This window comes from Alligator sinensis, unplaced genomic scaffold (genome assembly GCF_000455745.1).
Source record: "Alligator sinensis unplaced genomic scaffold, ASM45574v1 scaffold360_3, whole genome shotgun sequence".
In the NCBI taxonomy this organism is placed as follows: Eukaryota; Metazoa; Chordata; order Crocodylia; family Alligatoridae; genus Alligator; species Alligator sinensis.
In genome coordinates, this window is record NW_005841977.1 from 2,123,569 (window position 1) to 2,137,375 (window position 13,807).

Here is a 13,807-nt window from a genome sequence, read left to right on the forward strand (position 1 = left end):
ATCTGTGGGTTCAAAGACAGCTCCGGGATTGACAGACTGCTGCAGCTCTGGCACAGGTGTTTCCATTCAGGGTGGGTGACTCTCGATTCTTGATTTGGTTTGTGACTTGCTGTTTCTGCTGCTCCAACTTTTCCATCTGTTGTTGTCAGTGTAATGTTTCAAAGTACTGAGATCCTTGCAGCAGACTTCCTCCATTTGGGGCATTCCCTGGCAATAGTCTCCCATGAGTTGATGCCGATGTTGCATTTTTCCAAATTGGCCTTGAGGACGTCCTTGAAGTGCTTTTTCTGCCCTCATCTTGAGCATGCACCTTGAGTGAGAGAATCAGTCCCAGTTGGGGGCTGGGAGATTAAGACTTGCTTCAGGAGTCTGGAGTCAGACATCTGGATGACATGGCCAGCCCAGTGAAGTTGATGTCAGATGATCATCTGCTCAATGCTTGTTATGTTTGCTTGTGAGAGGATGCTAATGCTGGTGCATATGTCTTCCCATTGAATTCAAAGGCTCTTCCATAGGCAGCACTGATGGTACTTCTCCAAATATTTGAGGTGTCTCCTGTATGTTGTCTACATCTCAGCTCTATACAGTAAGGTGGGGATCATGACTGCTTGATAAACCATGAGCTTGGTTTTGGATCTGATGTCATGATCTTCAAACACCCATTTCCTTAGGCGTCCAAAGGCTGCACTTGTGCATTTGAGACTGGAGAACGTTGAGTATATCCTATGCCTTGAAAGCCATCTCTTGCAGAAGGCTGATATTTACAAAGAAATTCAACTTCGCCTGAGCATCAGCAACACTGATTATGAAAACAGTAGACAAGAGAAATGAATATGATGCAGAAGTTATTTAACTTTGAAAACTGGGGACAGATCTTCAAGTACTGGTGGGGAAATTCCATCTATGAATAGAGATCACTGCAATTTGTTCCTATGATCTGAGGAAGCGTATTTCTCTGTTGTGTTCAGAGTGTGAGTCCTGCTCCTAGAAATGCCTGCTGAAGTGGCCAGTCCTACAGAATTCAGTAGGACTGTCTACACGAGCAAGGGTGTGTAGGGTCAAGTTTAACCTGCCTGTAGCAAAAGATACTGTACCTCTGAGACGGGGGTTTATTTCTAAGCTCTACTGCACTAACTAGTTGCAGAGGTTTTAGAATAATCTTTGACAGCATTCACAGTGATCACAATTATTTTTCTAAAATCTCTGTCTTTGAATCGCTAACCGTTATCATGGTTGTGCATGCAAGAAGCCTATTATGTATTTAATTTCCCATATACAAGTGCAATTACTGCCCCTGAATTCATGTTTAATATAACTGTGCACGTAAGTTAGGCTTGCAGTTGTCAGAGATAATTTCTAAACAACTTGTAAGCTGAAATATGTTTCCATAAAGTGTTTGAACAATTGTGAATAAAGAATTTACATTTTTAAGCCTGTTGGTGGGTAATTAATGATCAAAAAAGGGAGGCCCTGCAATCAGGGCCTCCATTTTAATTTTCAGCTAAAAGACAGAACAACTAGCAGCACAAAGATCTTTCACACTCTGTTGGACCGTCTATTAAATCAGCTCTTCTGAGGCTGATATATCCACTGAATTACCAGCACCATTTCTGGCACCTGCTGGATTATCTAAGGTGGTCTCACTTCTAAATAGTGACCTGGCCAATCCTTGCTAATTGTATAAGTTTATGCAGCCAAATGGGGTTAGCTGTCTCAGGAAGGCTGGTTAATATAGTACTTTAGTTGATGGTGTCAATGGCTACATATAACCCTGAAACTTAGAAGGTGTACTGTCACCCAGAAACTCCTGTCATAGACCAAAAAGTTGAAGAACCTTCAGAGTCAAAGAGTGGGAAGAATTAAGTCACTATCCTAGTTTATTTTTGTTTGCGTGTTAATAGTAGGGTTGCTTACAAGTGGAATCGTCTCACTGCTACCATGGAAACAACAGGCTGCATTCAGTCCCTAGCACAATTTACAGCCATCTGCAATAGCATAATTGCTGGCCTGCTAGTGCAAAATAATCTGGGGCTGTGGAGAAGAAAACTTTTGGGGCAAAGGACTATTTGCAAAGGTTAGCAGGATCTTCTATACTGCATCATATTTTAAAGTATGTATTGCAGGCAAGGTAGGTTATACAAATCCAGGCCAGGTTATACAAAATACACGTGAAATCACATATATCCTGTAAGGTACAACTTTATGGCGTGTGGTTTGTATACATAAAATCAGACAAAATGTGGGTAGAAAGGGACCTCAGGATGTTATCTAGTCCAACCTCCTGCTCAAAGAAGGACCTTCCCCAACTATATCATCGCAGCCAAGGGTTTGTCTATCCGGGTCATAATAACCTCCAAGGATGGAGACTCTGCAATCTCTCTGGGTAATCTGCTCCAGTGCTTTACTACCCTCTTAGTGAGAAAGAAAGTATGACATATACCATGTCATATTCAATAATGCATATAATTTAATACACATGTAAATATATGTCTGAGAAATTTTAAGACAAAGAGAGAGTAAGGAAACACAGGTTCAAATCCCAGATTTACTATTTGATTCATACATGTAATGGAATCATAGACAATTAGGATTGGAAGGTGCCTCAGGAAGTCATTTAGTCAGTACCTTGTTCAAAGCAGGACCATCCCCAACTAGATCATCCCAGTCAAGGCTTTGTCTAGCGGGGTCTTAAAAACCTCCAAGGATGGAGATCCCACCACCTCTCTGGGTAACCTGTTCCAGTGGTTCACTACCCTCCTGAGTGAGAAAGTTTTTCCTAATATCTAACCTAAACTTCCCTTGATGCAACTTGCGACCATTGCTCCTTGTTCTGTCATCTGCCACCATTAAGAGCAGTCCAGCTCCATCCTCTTTGGAACCACCCTTCAGGTAGTTGAAGCTTGCTATTAAATCCCCTCTTGGTCTTCTCTTCTCCAGACTAAATAATCCCATTTTAGTCTGGAGAAGAAAAGACTGAGGAGCGGGTTTAATAGCAACCTTCAACTACCTAAAGGGTGGTTCCAAAGGGGATAGAGCTAGACTATCTGTGTAGCTTTTCAGTTTCTACTCACTGTTTCCACTTCCAGGGCAGCCCTGAGGCCCACCCAGCATCCTAATCAATGGGTACCAGGAACTACCTGGGGGCAAAGGTGGCCACACTGCCTCCTCCTTGTGCCAAGGAACAGTGGACCCCTGTCTACTGCTCCAGTGGGCCTCAATGGCCTGTAAATGGGGCACCTTTACCCTTACCATGCAGCTTTTCATTCCCGAGTCATAAACGTATGTGAGATTGTTTTTTGTTGATGCTTATATTCTTTATGGGAGTATCTGGAGCAGTGGCTCCTAACCTTGGGTTGCAACCCAAATTAGGGTCACAGGGTGTCCGCCCCTCATTATGCCCATCCTGCCTGCAGGACTCTCCCAGGGCATGGTCTGCCTAGCTCTCACCACCGCTGCCCCCCACGATCCTGGCCTGGCCTGGCCCAGGCTCTGTTGGCTCCACTGGGCATGAGTGAGTCAGCGGCGGGGGCAGAGGCAGGGGTGGGGTTCATGACCCAGATTTAGGGTCACAGCAAAAAAAAGGCTGGGAGCCACTAATCTGGAGCTACATGCAAAAACTATGTATGTGCAACTAAGAGAATTCACTGACTGCAGTTCACTGTTTATCATTTACTTATTCAAAAAACTTCAGTTATCCACTCAGGGGCAGAAACAACAGTAAATGACATAGGCAATGAACCTCTCACACTACAAATCACCAATATGAATAATAAGTCAAAAATCATAAACTGCTCTTCACATTAAACTAAGGCATAAAACAGTTACAAATGCAAATAAGTCCCTGCTTAACTTTATGCATATGAATACTCCTGTTGAAGACAATAAGACTACCTAGTTCTTAAAATGAAGCAGTTGGTAAGATTAAATCACAAGAACCTGAATTCACTGAAAGCAATGGAAGATCATCTATGGACCCTAAATTTGTAAGAAGCAAATTCTGTTTTCAAACATGAAAAAAGGGATGAACGTAGAAGATGAATTAATTACAATGACGAATAGGTTCCTGGGTTGTCCCTCAGACCCATCTATGTAGCCCTTCTATACTATAAACCCCCTGAGCCAACTTCTGGCATCAGTCAAACCTGGTCCTGGAAGCCCTGCTGACCTTCCAGCTATGAGAAAATTCCAGGTGCATCCCTGCTCACTTCCTAGCTCTCGGTAGTGAGGAATGTGACAATACACCAAAGGCTTCCAGCATAGAAATTCTGCCAGCAGCAATGCCATTATACTCTGACTTCAGCCTTTCTATACCCACTTCCATTCTTGACTGTGCATAAGTCTGGAAGGGGATGTATGGACTGATTCCTAGAAGGTTTCCACAAGGTAACCTGGGGTATATTGTAGTTCTGTGCTGGAAAATAAGCAACACGTTTGTGACTTTGGTGTGGGCTGTACGACATGATATAACACAAAAACTGGCTCACATGGCAGAGGCTGGTTGAGGACAACTTCAAAGTCAATCCTTGTTATCCATGTAGACATAGCCTTAGTAGATTTACACAACCACTGTTAAGAAAACTGCTAGAGGAACATTTATGTCTTCCTTCTGGGAACAACAATGGCTTGAAGCTCAGGATGGATGGTATTGAATCCTCAACTGAAATTTCATCTATCTTGTTGGATACTAATACAGTTTCAGCACTGTAGTATCTGAGGAGAAAACATAGCACATGCTTCTAATCCCTGAAGATCTTAGGATATTTAATTTTAAAGCCATCCTATGTGTACATACAGAAAAGCTATCATGTGGTAATCCACAGGGGTTTTGAAAAGGTTGTTCCAGTTTTGCTACTTTTGCTCTGAGGTTTGCAGAGAGGTGTCTCCAAGGAAACCATTGATAGGGCCTTAAGTTGAGGACCTGGAACCTGGATATTGGTATATAAAGCAGAATATTTTAGAAGCTGGAAAGGGAGAAACAGAAAGTGGACATGTGAATAGAGCTACAAAAAGAAAAACAGCTCCCATTTTACCTCTTTTTGATGAGATAAAGCCCAAGAATCAGTGCCTAAAGTTAGGTGTCCACAGCTACATATTGGCACCTAATTTTCAAATGGATAGAACATTTAGAATCTCTCATTAATTTTGATCTGACCTGCTGAGTACGCAGCACTTTTGAAAAACAAGTGATTAATCTGGAGCAAGTACACAAGAATAATGATTTTGACCAAAAGGATTCCTTTACATATATTAATTCATTTTGTACTTGTACACATTTGGCTCCACACACATGCATGTACACACATATACATGCACATACACATATCTTGCAGCCCTTACATTCTCATCTACCCTTACAGGCAGGACTTGGGCATATCCATATTATCCATTTGGATACAGCAAGACAGTTTCAGTACTTATTTGTTTAAATTTTTAAATTAAATCCTTTCATTTCCGCTCATCCCTCTTTTGTGTTTAACACCCATGTGATTGAGCTTTACCTGCATGAACGCTCAGGGAAGGGATTTTTAAGCTTCTCTGCTCAAATGCCTGCAAAAGAGACATTTGTTTTCTATGAGCATTTGCACTAGGAACCTGTCATCAATCAGGGGAGAGAAATAGAAACTTAGTTTATTCAGTAGTTTCAAAGAAGAAATACATGGGAGGGCAGGAGAGGGGGGAATCTCTGGGCATTTTAAGAACAGAAAGAGAAATGAAATGTGGGCATTCTGAGATAGAAATAAAAATAAAATTCATTGTATCAATATTCCATGATGAAAGATTCACACAGCTCTTGCATTCATAGTTGCAAGTATTTGTGTGTGTGCATACAAAGATGCAGTATTTTCAGCAGAATATGTGTACCCATGTGCATACAAATTATGCCATGCACAGAGGACATTTACATAAATAGAATCATTGCTACTGTGCAGAATTTACACATGCATACATCTGCATTCTTTCTTTCTTGAGCACATAGCACTGTTATACATAAGTGCTGAACCATTGTCACCTGAAGTTTTTCATAAGGTCAGTAAACTGTTATATGATTTTGTGTTACATGTTTTCGCTGCTTATATCTGGATGCTTTGTTCAAATACAGAGAAAAACCAGTAAGTGGGAGAAGGTAGAGATCAATAAACCTCCATGAAATCAGCTTTTTACAGATGCACAGAGGTAAAATTCACTATGGTGCAAAAAGTCCCACATATGCCAGGCTTCCACTTTGGGTTTCATTCTCTTCTCTTATATGCCAGTTTTACATCATCATCTGACTGGCTTTAGTAGAGTCACTTCTCATCCACATTGTTGTGAGCAGAGAACCAGGTCATGTGCAGAGAAATGGATTTTGTTCATAGGCACCCAGAGTAATTACCTAGCTTCTTCAATCCTACGCAGTGGAAAACCTTGAGAAGTCTGTTAAACCACTGATAGTCCAGAGGGGAATGCGAGAGACAGGGCAGGGATCTCAATTTTTCACCCATCTTCCTTCTACACTTCCCAGTCAGAGCTGTGTATGAGACCTTCCCTAGAGGAGCAGAGAGGCAAACCAAACTCAGTTAAAGTCTTTCATAAAATTCAAAATTGTTAGCAAACTTTCCTGGCTGTGGAGCGGAGCTGAGCCGGCACTGTGGGGGCTCCTTTCATTTTATGGCATGACTCATATAGGCTAACAGGCTGGTTAACAAGCTAGCAGCTGAAAGAGAACAATGTGTGTAGGCTGTGGAAACCTTTTCCCTTTTTCTTTCATTTTTAAGTGATACATTTTTTTCCTTCATGTGGTGCTGACTCTAATCTGGAAGGCTTGATGATTTAGGTGCATCAAAAGTTCTTTGGAAACACTGGCTTCCTCTCTACCACCATTCATAACAAGAATTGCCTTTTCCTTCTTGAGAAAGAAGCCAGCATATCTGGTGTTTAATATCCCTTTGATCTGCAGGGATGGAATCCATCGTATTAAAATGTACACAGAGGGGAGAGCTGGGATTTGAAAGCTTGCATTCTGAGGAATGCTCTGTGCAAGCACACATGTATGCACTCAGGCAACCACAGGCTTGCACACAGGTATTCAGGGTGACAGATAGGTATCTTTTGCAGATACAAAATCAGACAATGTCCTGTGTGTGTGCATGCAAACATGCACACACAGAGTAACAATTTCCTAAAAGAATCTGTCTTCCTTGCTGTTATTTCTACAGCCCCTTATTTCAAGCAGGACTCCTGTGACCCCTCTCCTTCTCTTCAAGCCTTACTCAAACAGTCCAGTCAACTTTGATTTCACAGCAAAGTGTTGGTGGCTTTCCTTTATTCTGGTGCTGCCCTTCTTATTCACTAATAAAAGGGAAGGGGTTTATTATAGAGGTGTGATTGGATGGCAGTTTCCTATTATAGTACAGGATAGAAGATTGTCTCTTCAAAACGCTCACAGTCAGAGGTACTTTGTTCTCAATCTGGCAAAGGCCCTGGGTTAGCATCCTAGAACCATTCATAAGGAAGGATTAAACACTACCAGACCAACTTTCTTCTCTTCTTCATAATGGTGGCCACCTTATACACTCTCTGCCATCTATAGAGGACAGGCCAGATACAAGACAGTGGACAATCAGGTCCCTTACCTATCCTTACCGACATATTTTTGGCAAAAGATTCCTACCATCACTAACAAGAGCTCAGCAGTGGTAGCAACAATACAAACAGTGCTGCAGAGAAGGCTCATGTGATGTATGCATCACACTGCCTAGAGCTTTTCTGAGCAGGGTGAAGGACTTGATGTGAAAAATACCTCTGAACATATAGAGACTGATTGTGCTAGTGCCCCTGCCCTGCCCCAAGTGAGGACACTGCAGTACTGATAGTGATGGCAGGAAATTCTGGGGAAAAAATTCCTAAAGTAGACACAATGGGTTGGTTTGAAAATTTATAATTTGGAATAAGGATACAAGAATAGTATCATAATACTAAAGTATCACTATATTTGAAGGCATAGCAAAATACATATTACAACAGCTTGTTCAAAAGGAACCATTTTCCACAAAAAGAAAATTGTGAAAAAAATACCACTTTCTTCTTTGAAAAGCTTTTGTAATTTAACACCATACTGAATGCTAAAGCAGTAGTGTGCCTCAGCTTCCCCATTTGTAAAATGGAGTGGGACACTACCAGAGTTCATTCATTCATGTGTGTAAAGCATTTGGAGATACTTTGAGTTATAAGCATTCTAATGTTTTGTTAAAAAACAAACTACATGGCATTTTTTTCCTAATTTTGCAGCAGTTTAGAACATTGCTTCCCTATGATTTAAGAAATGCAGTAAGAGAGACATTCATGTGGTTAAATGTGGTCTGGTTTGTCACCTTGCTTCACCTTCTCTTTTTAATACCTGTGAAATCTCTTATTAAAAGGAACTGAATTTGCATGTTCATAAAGGAAAACCAAAAATGTGCTTGAAAGTCAAATACATTCTCTAAAAATGGTGACTGACCACCAATCTGCAAATAAGCTGCCTAGCAACATTACATAGTGATGCCAACCTATGATGGTGGAAACCAGAAAATGAGATGAAATGGTATATCAAAGTACAGAGTTTGTCCATTACAAGGTACCAACATCTGATCAGAATTAGGATGGAACTTTTTTATGAACTCATATCCTCTTAAATTCCTGATGGGCTGTTTGATCCCAGATTTATTATTATTAACACCTTGTAAATGGAAAAGAAGGGAATCCTGGTTTTCTGTCTTACAAAGAATTAAAGAAAGCAAGAAGTCTTGGTACACTACAAACTTAATAGACTTCAAGCATGGGTTCTAGTCCCAGGTCTGCCAGGAATTCCTTGCGTGATTCTGATGCAACATCTATATGCTTTGATTTCTCCATTTGTTCTATTGAGATAAAAATACTTCAAAGGGATGCTGTGAGGATACTCTCTGAACAATTTGTGACTTTCAGATAAAAACTCTTAAGTCAGAAGCCAAGGATACATTATAAATGATTAGATATATTATGAATGATTATTGTCCACTATGAAAAAGTAATAAAAAAATGTTCACCTTTAACAAAGGAAAGCAGACCAATTTAAAATGCATTTGAGATTTACGTTTCCACATTGTATTATAGAATATGAATTATAATCACTGATTCTCATCACCTTAATAAGATGCATTTCATGCTCTGGGATAGCGTGAGGAAACTGACCTTACTGATAACTTGCTTTGACCACAAATTCACTCCACAAACACATACATGAATGTTAAGCACACATCAAATATACATGGTCCAAATATCCACAGGCAGGCTAAGTACAGATGCCAAAGCATACACATACCAAACATACACAAATGATAACCCACATACAAAGTAAGCACAACAAATATACTTCCTCCCCCCACCCCACAACATCAAACACATGTAAGTTAAGGCTGTGCCAAATACTCATCACATGGTAGGTCAAAGGTCAAGAAAGGGTACACAGAGCAAGAGAGAATGTATATTTATCTAATTGACCTCTTGCCAAGAGAGAAAATTTGGCAACATAGTTGTAGAAAAAAAACAATGCTTCTTGCTCTTATACCGTACCCCACTTTCTGGTATCAGGAATTTGTTGCCCAGAGTTCATTCTAATCTGATCAAAAAAGTGCTGGTGAGAATCAATTAACCCATTGCAGTGGGAACAGAAAGGTTGCAAAGAAGTTAAATATAAGACCTAGAGGCAATACTCAGCATAGAAAACATTCCGGGAACTCCATCTATGGATGCCTTACATCACTGCACAGGCAAAGTGTCTCACAGAGAGAAGCATTGTTTTCTTTTCGCCACTCCATCATTTTGGTGACCTCACCAGACCATCATGTCTTTTGAAAATATGCCCCCGAAAGCAAATTGCTCTGGGTCCTTTGAGGTGCATCAATCTGCTACTCCCTGTTACAAATGCTGATGGAATGAAAAAAGAATAATACCAGTAAATATAAAAAAGAAGATAGTGGCTGTGGAGAAGCTGTAATACCAATGAAGGGCTGACCTGCTCCCAAATTAAATGATGTTAAAAATCTGAACCCAGGCCAAGATCCATGCCTTGCAAATGGGTCATTGGTTTATAATGAGCAAATGTCATCTCAGTCTTGAGCTTTGGGATATACAGATTCCAGACCTGTACATTGAGATGTGGACCCAGATGATAATACAGGAGAGACTTAGGAACAAAACTTATTCTGGAGGTTAGGTCCAAACCATTGCTTCAGAATGAGAGGGCAGGAAATTGTAAGACTTGTAATGCTAACTAGAATAAAAAGAAGAGAGAAATCCTGTTATAGACAGAATAGAGGACCAGATGATCTAATAGGTCATATAATCCTATGAAACTTTATGTATTCAGCTTTTCCTTTTTAAAAACTCCATCCCATGTAACTGGGCAAGGGAGGCCATGCTGTGTTCAAAGGGAACATGCCGTGCACACAAAAAAGCAGCTCAGTGAAGTCAGTTTTATCTTCCTTCCTCTGTTTTTTTATATCAGTGACTGAAACCACAGTCAGCAAGCATCTAAAGCTGCAAGAGTGACACAGCAGCAAAGACAGAATTCTACTACAGCCTGCTTGTGACTCAGTCCCAACAAATCGTTTGGAGGTTTTCTCAACTAGATCCTTGGGTTTGTTATTATTACATAGGGGAAAAAAAGAAAAGAAATATTCCTTGCTTTTCCTTTCTGCATAATCCTTTCCCGTTTTCCTTTTCAAAATTTAATTACATTTTTAGGCATTGAGGTCAAGCTGAATACATTTATAAAGCCTTTCATAATCCTTGAAGGAATTTGCATTAAAATAAGGTATGACACAATATGGCAAGGTGTGCGACCTTTTAATGTGCAGCTCTGCTTGGTCTTAGAAATCATAAAGACCCCATGGCACAGGGCTTCTGTGTTCTATTTTCTATGTGGAAGTCCATTCCCCCACTTCAAGCATGTACCTCAGCATGACAAGTAAGAGTGCTGGGGAAGTAACACTCAGTTTTCCTTCTGCCTAAGAACAGTCAGACACTGATGGGTCAACTATCAATCATGATCCAGGAGAAATAAATCCTGTACAAGTTTCTGAAAATGATCAGCACTGACATCACGGCTTCTGTTGCCTTTGGCAAACTGGGTAATATTCACTTTCTTGACTTGCATTCAAGTAAACACTTTGCTGCTCTAGGTGACCTGCTGGTTTTCATGTGGCTATTATGTATAGTGCAGAATATGTACCACAAATATAATAAAACAAACAATGACAGACAACAAGGATCGGTTATAGACAACGGCAGTAAGAGGTAAAAACAATGGAGGCCCAACTCAGAGCCTACCTATGGTATGGATCAATTCAAGTAGAAGGCGGGTTCGATTTGCTTCCTATAGACTAACCAAAGTTAGTATAGTAGGGATGGATTCAGACAGAGGTGGCAGTCTAGGTGTCTATGAACTCAGAAGAGACTTACTTTTGATGGCTCCGTTTTAAATCAAATGCCATTTGTCTGTGTGAAAATGTGCCTTTGCTATCAAATTGAGTGCATAAAACCCACCAAACCAGAGACCTGAAGAATCTATAGTTAATCTATAGACTTCAATATAGACTCTCACCACTCAGGCCTCTTCTTGGTATTTTAAGGATTGACCCAGAAGACTGGAAAGAATTTACACTCCAAATTATACCCAGAACTTCTGGATCAGAACTGGGGGCTCTGACTCTCAAAATGTATTTCCCCAAAATATCAAAGGGGCAGGAGAATGCAAATAGTGGTTTGGTCGTATTGTGCTGTCAGGCCACAAGTAAGGTTTTGGGAGAATTTTCAATGAACCAATTTTAACTCTTTATTCCATCAATTCACAGCCATCAGCTAAGTGTGATGGATGTTGGGTGAAAGTGGGCAAAAACTCATCTCTCTGTTGGTAGCCAAACCTGGAACAAAAGACAAAAGTTCCACTCCTATGTTTTAGTGTGTTGCTGGATTAGGACGTATATGTGCTGATAACTATATTTTCTTTATCAGGCTTATGCTTACTGATAGTAGTTGAGTACACTTGCGCCTTTGTTGCTGATACTAGCTCAGAATGATTGTGACAGCAGGTAGCCTTTTTTGTTATCATGACTTTCAGACAGCAAAAAGGGAAGGCTATTTAGTCCATGGGAGGAGGAAGTTGCAGTGAATAGGCAGCATGAGGAGATGAAGAACAGCAGTGTCATTAAGAACTAAGACTGTGTACTACCTGGAATATAGATGGAACCAAAGAAACACGGACTAAATACTAGAAACAGAAACTACAATCATGAGCAGCACGGAGAGCTCCCAGGCTGAGAAAGAGGGAGAAGACAAAAATGAAGCCTATTGAGAACCTAAAATTAACCTTCCACTTTGAAAGGGTTCCTCTCAGCTGCACATAGATTCAACTGCTCAAGTTTCAGAGTCCTGTCTGTCATAATCACAGAGAGCACAGCATGTCTTCATGGAACTTGTCCTGTCAATACTTATTCTAATAAACACGTATGTTATTATTAATTATTCTTAACCTGGCTTTTAGTTACTATGGTGATGAGCATCTAATTAAAGCAGGCCATAAATAAAAATAAATATGCATAGCATCTGCAGATGCTGCATTTTGTATACCTATATTGTTAGCACTGAAAGAAAATGCTGACAAATTTTTACAGAAAAGCCATTGAAAGTTTTTTGCAGAAGACTTCTGTGAGCATTTCCTCCAGTTTTTAAACATGTTGGAAAATGGAAAGATTGAAATATAAAAATATTTCACTTTTAGGGAAAATTGTAATCAGCTTCTTTTTTCCAAAATCTGAAATTTTTCGACCAGTTGTAACATGTCAGATACCTTTCTCATTATTTTGTCCAATTCTATGGGTGTCCATTTCCTACGTGGAGACACCAAAATTAGCCTGTCAGGGCTTAAGATGGCTATGTACAAACTGAAGAGCTTTTCTAAGTCCTTTGCCACATGCTACGTATAGTATGCAATTAACTGGTTAATCGCACAATAAATTTAGACGTAAAGTAATTATCACACCATATAAAATGTTCATCCAGCTATAAAAAGAGCTGACAAGTTACAAAGTTAGTGCTAGAAAATGTATAACAACTTTATAGCTGGTGGCTAGCCAGCTTTAATCTGAATGTGTGGCGGGGCCTTAGGTATCCATAGGCTGTGCTGGCACATCCTTTCAGAGCGTGCCATGTTCTGAAGGATGGCTAGGGTAAAATGGCTCCTGGCGAGGCCCTGATTCTGCAGCGGCCTCCCTCCGGGCGATGAATTCGGGAGGCTTTGCTCAGGTGAAGGGGGCTGTACTTAGTAATTGTGGTCCACGTGCGTTTTACACTCAGCTCTATTAATGTTCATCCCCCACTCAAAACTGAGCTGTTTCCCCACAGGATCCACCAAGACGCGAGCGAGCTGTGGGTCCATTCAATGTCGCGCCCTGGTCCTGGTGAGTGCGTGCCACCGGGTCAGGGCTGTGGCTCCACACACGCCTCCGAGGCCGAGACCACGCAGATGCCCACGAGGGCTTCGGGCAGAGCTAGGAGTCGTGGCAAGGCTGAGCCAGGAGAGGAGCACCCAGCTTCATTCCGGGAGCCGAGGTGCGGGGAGAGACAGCGGATCGGGCCAGAGAAGCACCGCAGCGCCCAGCACAGTCACCCTCGAGGGAGCGGTGCTCTGAAGGGAGGCGAAAAGCCGGGCAGCTCCGGGCTCAGCCCACGCGTGCAACGCTCCCACTCGGGGAAGCTGCCTCACGTCGGGGCCTGCCTCTCGTAGCCACCTGTTTGCTGGCCCCGG